Genomic DNA, 18,079 nt, shown 5'->3' with positions numbered 1-18,079 from the left:
TAGGATGATACTGACACAGCATGAATTAAAATATTAGAAGAGTTTTAGAGAGGAGGAGCTAAGCTGATTTTTAGAAGCATAGCTTTAGATGCTAAAAGATAAATGGGTAATGCTAGGTTTTAGAACGTAGATTTAGAACTCAAGAGACTATAGACATGGAAAACAAAGTATTTGAGACTGATTGGCAAAAATAAGTACGCAAAATAGATCAGTTATAGCACAGTGGCAAACTAGAGAATAGTTTGCTCAATTTGAATGCTTAACAAACATCCTGTAATTCATGTTTGGTGTAGAGACTGCCAGTTTATATGTTATCTATAGAAAAGAGAGCTAAGAAAAAATACTCCCAGAAAACATACATCTTGCTTGGGAGGAAATGAGAGCAGAAAAGCGTACTGTATCATGCATGAGACTGAGAGGGAAGGGAACAGCTGGGAGAGTAAACAGAATGGCAACAGCCAGGAGGGTGTCAACATTGTAAATCAACTATACTCCAGTAAATTTTAAAAAATGCACATACTACTATATGTAAAATAGATAACCAACAAGGACCCACTGTATAGCACAGAGGACCATGTACTCTGTAATAATCTATATGGGAAAATAATCTGAAAAAGAATAGATATGCATAATGAACTCACTTTTCTGTACACATGAAACTAACACAACATTGTAAATTGACTATACTCCAATATAAAATTAAAAACAAATAAGTTAAATTTAAGGCAGACGACAAACAGTCCCAAGATGAAGAATGAGAAGAGATTCCTGGCCCTGTTTGATAATATTTAAATCAAGAAGAACTAGAAATACAATTAAACATCAAAAGACTATAAGCTGAACATGTTCCATATAAGCTTTATTACCTATTGATATAGTAACAAATTTCTAATTAACAGATAAGTTAAATTTAACAGCTGTAATCATAATGACAAGAATTGTATTCAGTATATTTCTTAATAGTAAGATATATTTAATGCTTACTTGCAAAAACAAAGGCTCTTAACCAAGAACACAAAGAATAAAACAAAACTCCAGAATAATTTTATTGAAGTGTAGTTGATTTACAATATTCTGTTAGTTTCAGGGTAAGAACAAAGTGATATATATATATATATATATATATATATACACACACACACATATATATATAAATGTATATATATTTATATATATACATATATATAAATATGTATATATAAATACATATATATATATATATATATATAGAGAGAGAGAGAGAGAGAGAGAGTGATGGACACTTAGGCTATTTTCCATTATAGGTTACTATAGGATATTGAATATAGTTCCTTGCAACAAATCATTGTTGCTTATCTATTTTATGTATAATAGTTTGTATCTGTTAAAACTAAACTCCAAATTTGTTCCCCCACATATACACCTTCACCCTTTGGTAATCATAAGTTTATTTTCTATGTCTTTGAGTCTGTTTCTATTTTGTAAATAGATTCATTTGTTCATTTGTATTATTTTTTCTTAGATTTCACTTTTAAATGATCTTATATAATATTTGTGTTTCTCTGTCTGATGCCACTCAATATGATATTCTCTAGGTCATTCTGTGTTGCTGCAAGTGGCAGTATTTATTCTTTTCATGCCTGAGTAATATTTCATTATATGTGTGTGTGTGTGTGTGTGTGTGTGTCTTCTTAAACTAATCATCTGTTGATGGACACTTCGGTTGTTTCCATGTCTTAGCCATTGTAAATAGTGCTGCAGTGAACATTGGGGTGCATGAATCCATTTGAGCCCTGGTCTTCTCTGGATATGCCCAGGAGTGGTATTGCAGGGGCATATGGTAACTCTGTTTTTAGTTTTTTAAGGAACTCCTGTACTGTTTTCCATGGTGACTGCAGCAGTTTACATTCCCACCAACAGTGTAGACAAAGCTCTAGGATATCAACTCACTTTGTGTACATAATATTTTGTGTTGTAAAATATTTACTAAGATAAATTTCACCATTTTTTATCTTCATGTTTTTCCTTAAAATGAATCACCAAATAGTATATTATGAACAGTTTTTGACATTGATTGTCTTAGTTCCTGTGCAATATACCCCTAATGAAAAAGTAATAAATGGCCAAAGAAGTATAGTTATCCTGTGGTACATTCATTTCTTAAGCAGTAAAGAGGTTCAGGCAACGTATTGCTTTTCTCTTGTGAGATTTTTTTTTAGCAGCTTTATTGAGGTTTAATTGGCACATGAACTGTATATACATTTAACATGTGAAACTTGATGTTTTGGTATGTATACATTATGAAATGATCACCAACCATAATCAAGCTATTTAATATATCCATCACCTTCACAGGTTTACAATTTTCTTCTGTGTTTATATATGCTTGGGGGGTGGATAAAATTACTTAATATAAACTTTACTTTCTCAGGAAATTTCAAGTATATGACAGTGCTTTCTTAACTGTAATCTCCAAGCTTTATATTAGAATATATTTACCTTGCATAACTGAAACTTTGCTGATGTTGGTCAAAGAATACAAAGTTTCACATAATTTTTGGTCAGATTTTCCAGTAACTCTGATGCCTAGACCTGCTTCTGAAGCAATGGATTGATAATATTTTATGCCAATGGAAGATAAAATTTACAGCTTATAAATATGAACATCTTTTGTAATTTAAAGTGATTTTCTTTGTAGGTATTCTTTTTTCCAAATAGTTTTATATAATTCCATTAATATATCCCAAAATGTGTGAATATGGCATGAATTATTTACACTAACAGATTGGAGCTTAAAACAACATATCTCTAGGGATCTCAGAAGGATGCTTTTGTTGCATATACTGTGCACAATAGTGTGCACCAGCGTCATAGTGTGATGTTCTTACAGAGACCAAATTTTATGTTCTTTTTCAGAATATTTGGTCATGGCAAACCTCTGAAACGTGTTTTTATTATTATTTCAAGACCTGTATTGGATATCAGATTTCTCTATGGATAAAACCAAAAGCAGTGTGCAAATGCACACATTTCTGTGAACCCACTTTTTCTCTATAAAAGAAATAAGTAGATGTAAAATCATTTCTCCTAGCTCTTAAAAAAAAACACCAATTTTCTCTAGAACTCATTTAGTAATTATACTCTATTATCTAGACAATATTCTTATAATGAAGAAGAATCTAGTTATAGGCATAAAATCGTGATATTCTTATGTATGCAATTTCTTGAATGGAACAGCTGAAACAATTTATCCTCTCAAATAATATTACTGAAAACTCTGTATAAAGTAAGGTATATTGAAGACATAGAGTCTTATTCATTAAACTAGAAGTGCCAGAGTCATACTGACATTATGGAATGCTGCTACTAAATACAGGAACACTTGCATACAACACCTGAGTCATTCAGTTCAGTTCAGTTCAGTTGCTCAGTCGTGTCCAACTCTTTGCAACCCCATGAATCGCAGCATGCCAGGCCTCCCTGTCCATCACCAACTCCTGGAGTTCACTCAACTCACGTCCATTGAGTCAGTGATGCCATCTAGCCATCTCATCCTCTGTTGTCCTCTTCTCCTCCTGCCCCCAATCTCTCCCAGCATCAGAGTCTTTTCCAATGAGTCAACTCTTCACATGAGGTGACCAAAGTACTGGAGTTTCAGCTTTAGCATCATTCCTTCCAAAGAAATCCCAGGGGTGATCTCCTTTTGAATGGAGTGGTTGGATCTCCTTGCAGTCCAAGGGACTCTCAAGAGTCTTCTCTAACACCACAGTTCAAAAGCATCAATTCTTCAGCGCTCAGCTTTCTTCACAGTCTAACTCTCACATTCATACATGACCACTGGAAAAACCATAGCCTTGACTAGACGGACCTTTGTTGGCAAAGTAACGTCTCTGCTTTTCAATATGCTATCTAGGTTGGTCATAACTTTTCTTCCAAGGAATAAGTGTTTTTTAATTTTACGGCTGCAGTCACCATCTGCAGTGATTTTGGAGCCCAAAAAGGTAAAGTCAGCCACTGTTTCCACTGTTTCCCCATCTATTTCCCATGAAGTGATGGGACCAGATGCCATGATCTTCATTTTCTGACTGTTGAGCTTTAAGCCAACTTTTTCACTCTCCTTTTTCACTTTCACCAAGAGATTGTTCTGCCTATGTTTTTCTCTAAGAGTTTTATAATGTCTGGTCCTCCATTTAGGTCTTTAATCCATTTTGAGTTTATTTTTGTGTTTGTTGTTAGGAAGTGTTCTAATTTCATTCTTTTACACGTAGTTGACCAATTTTCCCGTCTCCACTTTTTAAAGAGACTATCTTTTCTCCATTGCATATTTTTCCTTCCTTTGTGAAAGATAAGGTGTCCATTGGTGCATGGATTTATCTTGGGACTTCCTATTTTGTTCCATTGATCTATATTTCTGTCTTTGTGCCAGTACCATACTGTCTTGATGACTGTAACTTTGTAGTATAGTCCGAAATTAGGAAGGTTGATTCCTCCAGTTCCATTCTTCTTTATCAAGATTGCTTTGGCTATTCTGGTTTTTTATTTTGTGTTTCCATGCAAATTGTGAAATTATTTGCTCTAGTTCTGTGAAAAATACCATTGGTAGCTTGGTAGGGATTGTGTTGAATCTATAGATTGCTTTGGGTAATATAATCATTTTCACTATATTGATTCTTCCAATCCAAGAAAATGGTATATTTTTCCAGCTATTTTTTTTGTCATCTTTGATTTCTTTCATTAGTGTTTTATAGTTTTCAGTATAAGGTCCTTATTTTCCTTAAGTAAATTTATTCCTAAATATTTTATTCTTTTTGTTGCAATGGTGAATGTGATTGTTTCCTTAATTTCTCTTTCTGATTCTGCATTGTTAGTATATAGGAATGCAAGTAATTTCTGTGTATTAATTTTATATCCTCCAACTTTACTAGTAGCTCTAGTAGTTTTCTGGTGGCATCTTTAGGGTTTTTTATGTAGAGGATCATGTTATCAGCAAACAGTGAGAGTTTTAATTCTTTTTTTCCAATCTGGATTCCTTTTTATTTCTTTTTCTTCTCTAATTGCTGTGGCTAGGACTTCCAAAACTATGTTTGATAGTATTGGTGAGAGTGGGCACATTTGCCCTGCTCCTAATTTTAGAGGAAATGCTTTCAATTTTTCACCTTGAAGGATAATGTTTGTTGTGGGTGTGTTGTACATGGCTTTTATTAGGTTGAGATATGTTCCTTACATGCCTACTTTCTGGAGAGGTTTTATTTTTTTTTTTGATTATAAATGGGTGCTGAATTTTGTCAAAAGCTTTCTCTGCTTTTATTGTGATGATCACATGGTTTTTATCTTTCAATTTGTTAATATGGTGCATCACATTGATTGATTTGAGAATATTGAAGAATCATTTCATCTTTGGAATAAAGCCCACTTAATCATGATGTATGATCTTTTTAATATATTGTTGGTTTCAGCTTGATAGAATTTTATTGAGGATGCTTGTATCTATGTTCATCAGTGATATTGGCCTGTAGTTTTCTTTCTTCCTTTTCTTTTTTCCTTTTTTTTTTTTTTTTTTTTGTGGCACCTTTTTCTGGTTTTAGTAATAGTGTGATGGCGGCCTCATAGAATGAGTTTTGGGGTTTACCTTCCTCTGCAATTTTCTGGAAGAAAATTGAGTAAGATAGGTATTACCTCTTCTATAAATTTTTGGTAAAATTCACCTGTGTATCAATCTGGTCCTGGGCTTTTGTTTTTTGAAAAATTTTTTATTACAGTTTTGACTTCCATTCTTGTGATTGGTTTGTTCAAATTTTCTATTTCTTCCTGGTTCAGTTTTGGAAGGTTATTGTTTTCTAAGAATTTGCCTATTTCTTCAAAGTTTTCCATTTTACTGGCATATACTTGGTCATAGTAGTCTCTTATACAACTCCGTTTCATGTTAACCTAAACTATGTTGTGATGTAAATATCCCAATCTTCTATATTTCAAAAATCTTTCCTGTTGTTTCTGTCTTCTGCATCCTTATTGACACTACTTTCATTTAGACCCTAATCATCTCTCATCTACAGTCTCAACATACTTTTCAGTCTAGTCTGTACTTTTTCTTTCTGGCTTACTTCACTCTGTATAATAGGCTCTAGTTTCATCCACCTCATTAGAACTGATTCAAATGTATTCTTTTTAATGGCTGAGCAATACTCCATTGTGTATATGTACCACAGCTTTCTTATCCATTCATCTGCTGGGGTTCAGGAAGGGGAACATGTGTACACCTGTGGTGGATTCATGTTGATGTATGGCAAAACCAATACAATATTGTAAAGTAAATAATAATAAATAAATGATAAATTGTTTAAAAAAAAGAAATGCTACTTCCTATAGTAAGTGATGATGAAAATAACTCAGTATTTTAACTGGAAAGCAATATTTTTTAAGAGCTCACTCAAATTTTCAAAATGATTTAAACATTTATTGCATTCATTATTTGATGAATCAAATGGTACACTTAATTCCTACCTTTTATGTAGTCTGTAATGAGATCTAAAAATCTTTTATTTGCATAGCTATGAAATATTTAAGCTATGTCAATAAACTTAAATGGGTCCAAATATTGCAAGTAAAGTTAGTCAAAACATCCTTATGAAAAAAATAAATGCACTTGGAAAGAGTAATTTGTAAGTCAATCAAAGTACATTAAACCTTGGCAACCTGGGAACTTCTTTGGTGGTCCAGTAAGTGTCCACCTTGCAATGCAGGGGACATGGGTTTGATTCCTGGTTGGGGAACTAGGATCCCACAGCCTCTGGAGCAACTAGGCTTGTGTGCACAAGGAAGATCAATCTACTTTAGTATAGGTCTCACTCTCTTTTGTTAATAAATGATAACTCAAGTAGTACACTGAAATGCATTGTCATTTAAGGAGTACTAGTTTCTCACCTGTTTAAAAATCATTTTTGGTGATTGCAAATGCAGATCACTGGGCCCTTCTAGAGGTAGGATTCAGGAATTTGCATTTTTTTAAATTTGTTTATTTTAATTGGAGGCTAATTACTGTACAATATTGTAATGTTTGGGTTTTTTTTTTTGCCATACATTGACATGAATCAGCCATGGGTGTACATGTGTTCCCATCCTGAGCCTCCCTCCCACCTACCTCTCCATCCCACCCCTCTGGGTCATCCCAGAGCTCTGAGAACCCTGTCTCATGTATCGAACCTGGGCTGGTGATCTGTTTCATGTATGATATTTCATGTATGTTTCGGTGATATTCTCTCAAATCATCCCGCCTTCTTCCACAGAGTTCAAAACACTGTTCTATACATCTGTGTCTCTTTTGCTGTCTCACATATAGGGTTATCGCTACCATCTTTCTAAATTTCATATATATGCGTTAGTATCCTGTATTGGTGTTTTTTTTTTTTTTCCTGGCTTACTTCACTCTCCAGTTTCATCCACCTCATTAGTACTAATTCAAATGCATTCTTTTTAGGGCTGAGTAATATTCCATTGAGTATATATAACACAGCTGTTTTATTGATTCATCTGCTGATGGACATATAGGTTGCTTCCATGTCCTTGCTATTATAAACAGTGTTGTGAGGAACATTGGGGTACACGTGTCTCTTTCAATTCTGGTTTCCTTGGTGTGTATGCCAGGAGTGGGATTGCTAGGTCATATGGCAGCTATATTTCAAGTTTCTTAATGAATCTCCACACTATTCTCCATAGTGGCTGTACTAGTTTGCATTCCCATCAACAGGGTAAGAGGGTTCCCTTTTCTCCACACCCTCTCCAGCATTTATTGTTTGCAGACTTTTGGATAACAGCGATTCTGAATGGCGTGAAATGGTACCTCATTGTGGTTTTGATTTGCATTTCTCCATGGCAACCCACTCCAGTATTCTTGCCTGGAGAATCCCATGGACGGAGGAGCCTGGTAGTCTACAGTCCACGGGGTCACAAAGAGTTGGACACGACTGAGAGACTTAACTTTCACTTTCAATTTCAATAATGAGTGATGTTGAGCATCTTTTCATGTGTTTGTTAGCCATCTGTATGTCTTCTTTAGAGAAATGTCTGTTTAGTTCTTTGGCCCACTTTTTGATTGGTTCATTTATTTTTCTGGAATTGAGCTGCAGAAGTTGCTTGTGTATATTTGAGACTAGTTCTTTGTCAGTTGCTTCATTTGCTATTATTTTCTCCCATTGTGAAGACTGTCTTTTCACCTTGCTTATGGTTTCCTTCATTGTGCAAAAGCTTTTAAGTTTAATTAAATTCCATTTTTTATTTTTGCTTTTATTTCCAATATTCTGGGAGGTGGGTCATAGAGGATCCTGCTGTGATGTGTCAGAGAGTGTTTTCCCTATGTTTTCCTCTAGGAGTTTTATAGTTTTTGGACTTACATTTAGATATTTAATCCATTTTGAGTTTATTTTTGTGTATGGTGTTATAAAGTGTTCTAGTTTCATTCTTTTGCAAGTGGTTGACCAGTTTTCCCAGCACCACTTGTTAAAGAGATTGTATTTTCTCCATTGTATATTCTTGCCTCCTTTGTCAAAGAAAAGGTGTCCATAGGTGCGTGGATTTTTCTCTGGGCTTTTTGTTTTGTTCCATTGATCTATATTTCTGTCTTTGTGCCAGTACCATAATGTCTTCACGACTGTAGCTTTGTAGTAGAGCCTGAAGTCAGGCAGGTTGATCCCTACACTTCCATTCTTCTTTCTCAAGCTTATTTTGGCTATTCAAGGTTTTATATATTTCCATACAAATTGTGAAATTATTTGCTCCAGTTCTGTAAAAAATACCGTTAGTAGCTTGATAGGGATCGTATTGAATCTATAGATTGCTTCGGGGAGTATACTTATTTTGACTATATTGATTCTTCCGATCCATGAACGTGGTATATTTCTCCATCTATCTGTGTCCTCTTTGATTTTCTTCATCAGTGTTTTATAGTTTTCTATATATAAGTCTTTTGTTTCTTTAGGTAGATATATTCCTAATTATTTTTTTCTTTCATTGCAATGGTGAATGGAATAGTTTCCTTAATTTCTGTTACTGTTTTCTCATTATTAGTGTATAGGAATGCAAGGGATTTCTGTGTGTTGATTTTATATCCTGCAACTTTACTGTATTCAGTGATTAGCTCTAGTAATTTTCTGGTGGAGTCTTTAGGGTTTTCTATGTAGAGGATCATGTCATCTTAAAACAGTGAGAGGTTTACTTCTTTTTTTCCAATCTGGATTTCTTTTATTTCTTTTTCTTCTCTGATTGCTGTGGCCAAAACTTCCAAAACTATGTTGAATAGTAGTGGTGAGAGTGGGCACCCTTGCCTTGTTACTGACCTTAAGGGAAATGTTTCAGTTTTTCACCATTGAGGCTAATGTTTGCTATGAGTTTGTCATATATGGCTTTTATTATGTTGCTATGAGTTTGTCATATATGGCTTTTATTATGTTGAGGTATGTTCCTTCTATCCCTGATTTCTGGAGGTTTTTTTTTTTTTTTTTTTAATCATAAATCGATGTTGAATTTTGTCAAAGGCTTTCTCTGCATCCATTGAGATAATCCTATGGATTTTATTATTCAATTTGTTAATGTGGTATATCACATTGATTGATTTGCAAACATTGAAGAATCCTTGCATCCTTGAGATGAAGTCCACTTAGTCATGATGTATGATCTTTTTAATATGTTCTTGGATTCTGTTTGCTAGAATTTTGTTAAGGAATTTTGCGTCTATGTTCAACAGTGTTATTGGCCTGTAGTTTTCTTTTTTATGTGATCTTTGTCTGGCTTTGCTATTAGGGTGATGTTGGCCTCATAGAATGAGTTTAGAAATTTACCTTCCTCTGCAAATTTCTGGAAGAGTTTTAGTAGGATAAGTGTTAGCTCTTCTCTAAATTTTTGGTAAAATTCAGCTGTGAAGCCATCTGGTCCTGGGCTTTTGTTTGTTGGAAGATATCTGATTACAGTTTCAATTTCTGTGCTTGTGATGGGTCTGTTAAGAATTTCTATTTCTTCCTGGTTCACTTTTGGAAAATTGTACATTTCTATGAGTATGTCCATTTCTTCCAAGTTGTCCATTTTATTGGCATATAGTTGCTGATAGGAGTCTCTTATGATCCTTTATATTTCTGTGTTGTCTGTTGTGATATCTCCATTTTCATTTCTAATTTTGTTGACTTGATTCTTCTCCCTTTGTTTCTTGATGAGTCTGGCTAATGGTTTGTCAATTTTCTTTATCTTCTCAAAAAACCAGGTTTTAGCTTTGTTGATTTTTGCTTTCCTTCTACTAACCCTGGGGTTTTTCATTTCTTCCTTTTCTAGTTGCTTTAGGTGTAGAGTTAGGCTATTTATTTGACTTTTTTCTTGTTTTTTTTTTTTTTTTTTAGGTAAGCTTGTAGTGCTATGAATCTTCCCCTTAGCACTGTTTTAAAGTGTCCCATGGGTTTGGGTTGTAGTGTTTTCATTTTCATTCATTTCTATTTTGATTTCTTTTTTGATTTCTTTTTTGATTTCTTTTTTGATTTTTTGGTTAGTCAGCAGCGTGTTGTTCAGCCTCCGTATGTTGGAATTTTTAATAGTTTTTTCTTGTAATTGAGATCTAACCTTACTGCATTGTGGTCAGAAAAGATGGTTGGAATGATTTTAGTTTTTTTTTTTTTTTAATTTACCAAGGCTATATTTATGGCCCAGATGTGATCTATCCTGGAGAAGATTCCATTTGCACTTGAGAAAAAGTTGAAATTCATTGTTTTGGGGTGAAATGCCCTGTAGAAATCAATTAGGATAACTGGTCTGTTGTATCATTTAGAGTTTGTGTTTCCTTGTTAATTTTCTGTTTAGTTGATCTATCCATAGGTGTGAGTGGGGTATTAAAGTCTCCCACTATTATTGTTTTATTGTTAATTTTCCCTTTAATACTTGTTAGCATTTGCCTTATATATTGCAGTTCTCCTATGTTGGATGCATATGTATTTATAATTGTTATATCTTCTTCTTGGATTTATCTTCTGATCATTATGTAGTGTCCTTCTTTGTCTCTTTTCATTGCCTTTATTTTAAAGTCTATTTTATCTGATATGAGTGTTGCTATTCCTGCTTTCATTTGGTCTCCATTTGCATGAAATAACTATTTCCAGCCCTTCATTTTCCGCCTGTATGTGTCCTTTGTTTTGAGGTGGGTCTCTTGCAGATAACATATATAGGGATCTTGTTTTTGTATCCATTCAGCCAGTCTTTGTCTTTTGGTTGGGGCATTCAACCCATTTACATTTAAGATAATTATTGATAAGTATGACCCTGTTGCCATTTAGTTTGTTGTTTTGGGTTCCAGTTTATACACCCTCTCTGTGTTTCCTGTCTAGATAAGATCATTTAGCATTTTTTGGAGAGCTTGTTTGGTGTTGGTGAATTCTCTCAGCTTTTTCTTGTCTGTAAAGCTTTTGATTTCTCCTTCATATTTGAATGAGATCCTTGCTGGGTCCAATAATCTGGTTTGTAGGTTTTTCTCTTTCATAACTTTAAGTATGTCCTGCCATTCCCTTCTGGGCTGAAGAGTTTCTATTGGAAGATCAGCTGTTATCCTTATGGAATTCCATTGTGTGTTATTTGTTGTTTTTTCCTTGCTGCTTTTAATATTTGTTCTTTGTTCTTGATCTTTGTTAATTTGATTAATATGTGTCTTGGGGTGTTTCACCTTGGGTTTATCCTGTTTGGGACTGTCTGGGTTTCTTGGACTTGGGTGACTACTTCCTTCCCAATTTTAGGGAGGTTTTCAACTATTAGCTCCTCAAGTATTTTCTCATGGTCTTTCTTTTTGTCTTCTTCTGGAACTCCTATGATTCGAAGGTTGGGGCATTTAATACTGTCCCAGAGGTCTCTGATTGTGTTAATTTCTTTTAATTCTTTTTTTCTTTTTTCCTCTCTGCTTCATTCATTTCTACCATTCTATCTTCTGCATCACTTTTCCTATCTTCTGCCTCCATTATTCTACTGTTGGTTCTCTCCAGAGTGTTTTTTATCTCATTTATTGCATTATTCATTATATATTGACTCCTTTTTATTTCTTCTAGGTCCTTTTTAAACATTTCTTGCATCTTCTCAATCCTTGTCTCCAGGCTATTTATCTGTATCTCCATTTTGTTTTCAAGATTTTAGATCATTTTTACTATCATTACTCTGAAATCTTTTTCAGGTAGACTCCCTATCTCTTCCTCTTTTGTTTGGTTTGGTGGGCATTTATCCTGTTCCTTTGAAATGAAGTGAAGTCACTCAGTAATGTCCAACTCTTTGCTACCCCATAAACAGTAGCCAACCAGGCTCCTTCGTCCATGGGATTTTCCAGGCAAGAATACTGGAGTGGGTTGCCATTTCCTTAGATTGCTGTGTTTGGGGTGACCTTTCTGTATTCTGGCAGTTTGTGGTTCCTCTTTATTGTGGAGGTTCCTCACTGTGGATGGGGTTGGATGGGTGGCTTGTCAAGGTTTCCTGGTTAGGGAAGCTTGTGTTGGTATTCTGGTGGGTGGAGCTGGATTTCTTCTATCTGGAGTGCAATGAAGTATCCGATAGTGAGTTTTGAGTTGTCTGTGGTTTGGTGTGATTTTTGGCAGCCTGCATATTGAAGTTCAGTGCTACGTTCCTGTGTTGCTGGTGAATTTGCATGGTATGTCTTGCTCTGGAACTTGTTGGCTTTTGGGTGGTGTTTGGTTTCAGTGCAAGTATGGGGGCTTTTGGATGGGCTCTTTTCGATTAATGTTCCCTGAAGTCAGGAGTTCTCAGGTTTTTGAATTAAGCCTCCCACCTCTGGTTTTCCATCTTATTCTTATAGTAGCCTCAAGAATTCTCCATCTATACAACACCAATGATAAAACGTCTAGATTAATGAGGAAAAGTTTCTCCACAGTGAGGGACACCCAGAGAGGTTCACAGAGTTACATGGAGAAGAGAAAAGGGAGAAGGGAGATAGACGCGATTAGGAACAAAGAGGGGGAATCAACAGGGGAGAGAGCAAGCTAACAAGTAATCAATTCCCTATGTGCTTTCCAGTCTGGGCCCCTCAGAGAGGTTCACGGAGTTACACAGAGAAGAGAAGAGGGAGGAAGGAAACAGAGGTGACCAGGAGGAGAAAAGGGAGAATCAAAAGGAGAGAGACAGATCCAGCCAATAATCAGTTCCCAAAGTGTTCTCCACAGCCTGAAACACACAAAGAGATTCACAGAGTTGAGTAGAGAAGAGAAGGGGTAGGGAGGAGACAGAGGCGACCTGGTGGAGAAAAAGGAGATTCAAAACGGGGAGAGAGAAATCAAGCCAGTAATCACATTCCCAAGTAAAAATGGGTGGTGAAGATTGGGTTCTTAAAGGTACAAAGTTTGATAACAAATACCAAAAAGCAAAGATTAAAAATCTAGAGTAGGGGTTAGACTCTCAAAAATGCAATATTTAAAAAAAAGTCACAAAACTTATAAAATATATATATGAAGTTTTCTTTAAAAATAGGGTCTTTTTTTTTTGCAAGATAATAGTAGGTTATAAAAATAAAAATTAAAGGAGTAATAGAGGACTTAAAAATTAAAAAATAAATAATTTAAAAAATGATAATAGTAAAAATATATCTAGGAATTTCTCCGGAGCTGTTGAGGGCAGTGTGGGGTCAGTTCAGTAACAGTTAGTTCCTTGATCCGGTTTATACTTCTCAAGATCTATACGCCCCTTCCAATGTAGTTGGTGCTAACTACAGGGTTTTAATTTGTTGCACCTGTCACTTCCAAAGCTGTTCCTTCTGTTTATTTTAGCTTCTTCTGTTTTTTGGTCTCTTCAGTGTCTAATTTCCACCCTGACACAAGGGGGCAAAAGTGGTCACTTATTTAGGCTCACTTGTTCAGTCGTGCTGTGGGGAGGAAGGAACACTGCAAACAAATATCCCTGTCGTGTGTGGGGATTGCTCACAGTGTCTTGGCCACACTGGGTTTGCCCCCGCTCACGGTGTTTGTGCTTTTCCAGTCTACATTGCTCAGGCTTCAGGCTGCGGGCCCTGGGTTGTATGCACTTCCCAGATCTAAGACACTCAGGTTCAGGTTCTCAGGTACTCTGCAAAGGTGCAGACTTGGTTGGGCCTGCGTTTTGTGCCCTTCACAGGTCCTAGCAGCTCAGGCAACCAGGTGTTTGGTGAGTGCAGTCTCCCCCAGGTGGGGGGTGCATCGTATCTCCTCCCCCATCCCAGCCACTAGGTTTTCTGGGTGGCTGAGAGCACGCCCCTCTCAGGTGTGCTATGTATCTCTTCTGGGGAGCTACTCTGGCTGCGACCCTCCAAGTGGATGTCAACCACACAGAATCCCAAGAACTCTTGGTTAGCAACAGAGCATGCTTGCAGTTTAGTAGAGGATGCCTCTCTGGGGCCGAGTTTGCCCCTTTCTGTCTCTGGCTGCCACCCACCTGCCTGACTCTGGTGGGGGATGTGCTGGTCTGCAGCCTGCTAAGTCCTTTGTTCTGTGAGCCGGCCTGGTAGTGCCTTAGGTTAGGGCTTTTCATGGGATAGTTCTCCCTCCCTCCCTCTCTCTCTTTCTTTTTTTTTCCCTCTCTCTGGCTATCCCACAGTTTGGGTTTCTATCTTACCTTAGGTCCCTCAGATTGCCCTCAGGGCATTCAGGCCTGGTCCTTACCCTGAATAATGCATCCCACACCTCTCTGTTCAGCTCCCACTTGCTGGTGGCAGCTGAGAGCACTGGCAGTTGCCATTACCCAGGTAATCTGTGGGGTTTATTTATTTATTTTTCCTCCCGGTTATGTTGCCTTCTGAAATTTCAAAACTCCCCACAGACCCAATGCTGAGAGGGTTTTCTGGTGTTTGGAAACTTCTATTTTAAGACTCCCTTCCTGGGATGGATCTCTGTCCCTATCTCTTTTGTCTCTCTTTTTATCTTTTATATTTTGTCCTACCTCCTTTTAAAGACAATGGGCTGCCTTTCTGGGTGCCTGATGTCCTCTGCCAGCATTCAGAAATTGTTTTGTGGAATTTGCTCATTGTTCAAATGTTTTTTCGATGAATTTGTGGGAGAGAAATTGGTCTCCCCATCCTATTCCTTCACCATCTTAGGACCACCCAGGAATTTGCATTTGTAACAAGATTTCAAACTGATTTTTTTTTTTTTTTTGGATTCTAAAGTTTGTATGTATTTCTTTAAAAAGTTGAGAAAGGATACTTTTTGACATCCTTGTGAATGCACCCTTTCATGAATTACCAAATCAATTAAGCATCGAGATTTTCTTAGTCCCTTCCTTCTCCCCCAACCTTCCTAGGGATATCTGAAGTACAGATTTGACATGTGAAATCATCTTGCTGGCTTCCCAGAACAAGGTTACCTAAAATTATAAATACAATGTAGAGAAATAATAAATACAACACCAATTATTAAATGTGTATTCAATGTTACTGGTTAAGTGTTTTTTCAAATATAATCTTACTCTTCAAACTAGGAAGTGTAATAGACCATATTCTGATTTAGTATTTGAAGAAACTAAGGTTCATAAGGGTTGCATGCCTGTTCAGTAATATCTGACTCTTTGCAACCCCATGGGCTGTAGCCCACCAGGCTCTTTTGTCCATAGGATTTCTCAGACAAGAATACCTGGAGTGAGTTGCCATGTCCTCCTCTAGGGGATCTTCCTGACTCAGGGATCTAACCTGTGTCTTCTGCATTGGAAGGCAAATTCTTTGCCACTGAGCCACTGCTACTGCTGCTGCTAAGTCGCTTCTGTCATGTCCGACTCTGGGCGACCCCATAGACGGCGGCCCACCAGGCTCCCCCGTCCCTGGGATTCTTCAGGCAAGAACACTGGAGTGGGTTGCCATTTCCTTCTCCAATGCATGAAAGGGAAAAGTGAAAGTGAAGTCACTCAGTCGTGTCCGACTCTTCGCGGCCTCATGGTCTGCAGCCTACCAGGCTCCTCCGTCCATGGGATTTTCCAGGCAAGAGTACTGGAGTGGGGTGCCATTGCCTTCTCCACAATGAGCCACTAGAAGCCCTCATATGGGTAAGATAACATGTTTAGAGTCACAATTAGTTATTTGTGAAGCCTGGATTAGAACACAGGTTTTTTGCTCCAAGCTCTCGTGCTTTTTCCACACTATCTCTGAAAAATGTCCCTATGTCACTAAATCCTCAATTTCTTTCATGATGCAGTAGCAACTGGCCATACATGTCTATTCTAATGTAATTTAATATTTTAATTTAAAATTGAATACAAATCCAGTTGCCTGATCACACTAAGTAGATTTCTCATCTACCTAGTAGGTTTCAGGAAACATTTTTAAAAGCAAGCTGAAGGATAGGAGTTGCAGGATTTGTGATCAGCTTGTGCACAGTTTGCTGGTTGATGGTGAGGTAAGAGGGTAATGTCACAGGGGTTAACATCAATGCTCAGGCTCCAGTAGGTCAGAGTCTACATGTTCATGGTCATCAAGTAGTTAACTTCTTCCATTTGGTGGGGTTTTTATCACCTGAAAAACAACTCATGAAATATGCCTCAGATACTGTTATCTATGTATTTGAGGGACGAGCTAAAGATTCTGTAACTGCCACATGGCTGCTTTACCATTTAAATTATTGCCACTTCTCCTGGTCTAACTGCTACTTTTGTAATTGCATGGTCATATCCTTTCAATCATTAATTCTTGTGTTAGGCTTTTGTGATTCAGGGGAGGCCTAAGAAACTGGCTTTTCTACAAATAAGAGGCAGGGAGAGGGAATGGTGGTAGGGGGTCTGTCCTGGGAAGGCCTCATATAATCATGGTCAAAACCAAAATACCTAAAGTTTCTTCAGAATAAAATGGATACCTATCTAGCTTTGTAATCTTTACTGTTTTCCTCAGCATTGTCAGTTCTAAAAGACTCCACAGTAAAAATTATACCTCAGGTTGGTGAAAATTGCTCTCCTTATCCTAAAGCCACTAACTCCTTATTCTTGCTTTACCAATCCTCAACAAAGCAAACTTTTAGTTAAAACTGGATTAACCCTGGTTGTAAACCCAAACCCCAACCTTATCCCCATCCACTAATCCTTCCTCCAACTCACCAGCATCCTCAGACTCCCTTCATCCCCTCCACACCCTGATATAGAAGCTGTAACAACTGTGCCCAGAAGAATGAGGAGACCTCCTTTCATACAAAACAGACAAAAGACAACAAATTGAACTCCCAGCTTTATTAGGGCGATGCAATTATCATTTATTTTTAAATTACATGAGGTATTTCTGAATCTATTCCAGAGCAATTCTATCAAACTTCCACTTATCCTTTCTGTAGAGCTAATCTATTTCAGGCACCAAAGGATCACCTGAGTTGGGATAGCACAACATGGAGCAAATGAATAACAGTACTTTCGAGATGGTCAGTGCTGGCAACCACTCAGATCTAAGAATGTCCAGACAGATGTTTCCATTTCTGTTAATGTTTGGATGGTAAATTCAGGCGGAGAACACGATTTTCAGTGGTTTGAAAGGATACTTTGAAGGGAACTGTATCCTTAAGAAGAAGACTCCTCCCTGATAGGGGCTATCCTTGGGCCCCATTATCTTCACTTGCCAGTGAAACATGTCGTTGTCCACTGGCCCTCCCGAACATGGGGAGTGGGGGTATCTGTGGCACAGGTTTAGAAGCTCCTTGCAGATGCAGTTTAGGGCCATCATCTGCTACATGTGACCAGTCTTTGGCTCCAGGCCTGGCGGCAGGAAGAAGGCCACCAGGATGGTCACGGGGTGGAAGGAGCAGCAACAGACTATGCAGGCAGATGGGTGGGCTGAGGGTCTGCTAGCGGGAGGGTTGAAGCAGGCTTCATGGGAGGTGGATGGGTGGCAGAGAAGGTAACTGAGGAGGGAGGGAGTGGAACCCTTGACCAGACCTGATGAGCTACTGGATGCTAGTTGTTTGTGGCCACTGCCTCCTCCCGCTGTCCAGAGTTGGAGACTGCCACCTAGAAGCCACACAGCTGGGAGGACACACCGCCCGGAGCTGCCAGCCTCTGCTGCTCACCTCTGCTGACTACACTGGGGCCTTGGGGCCAGGCGAGGAGCATTTCCGTGAGATCACAAAGGCCACATTGATGACGCAGCTCA

At 37.5% G+C, this 18,079-nt stretch overlaps 1 pseudogene; it reads right to left on the bottom strand.

Moving 5' to 3' along the window:
• Nucleotides 1-17,188: 17,188 nt before the first annotated feature.
• LOC133242286 (ubiquitin-conjugating enzyme E2 D2-like) lies at nt 17,189-17,740 on the bottom strand (annotated as a pseudogene).
• Nucleotides 17,741-18,079: the final 339 nt, after the last annotated feature.

Source organism: Bos javanicus, chromosome X (assembly GCF_032452875.1).
Source record: "Bos javanicus breed banteng chromosome X, ARS-OSU_banteng_1.0, whole genome shotgun sequence".
NCBI classification, from domain to species: domain Eukaryota; kingdom Metazoa; phylum Chordata; class Mammalia; order Artiodactyla; family Bovidae; genus Bos; species Bos javanicus.
The sequence above is the reverse complement of the archived record's forward strand: the minus strand, read 5'-3'. Positions and strand labels throughout refer to the sequence as shown.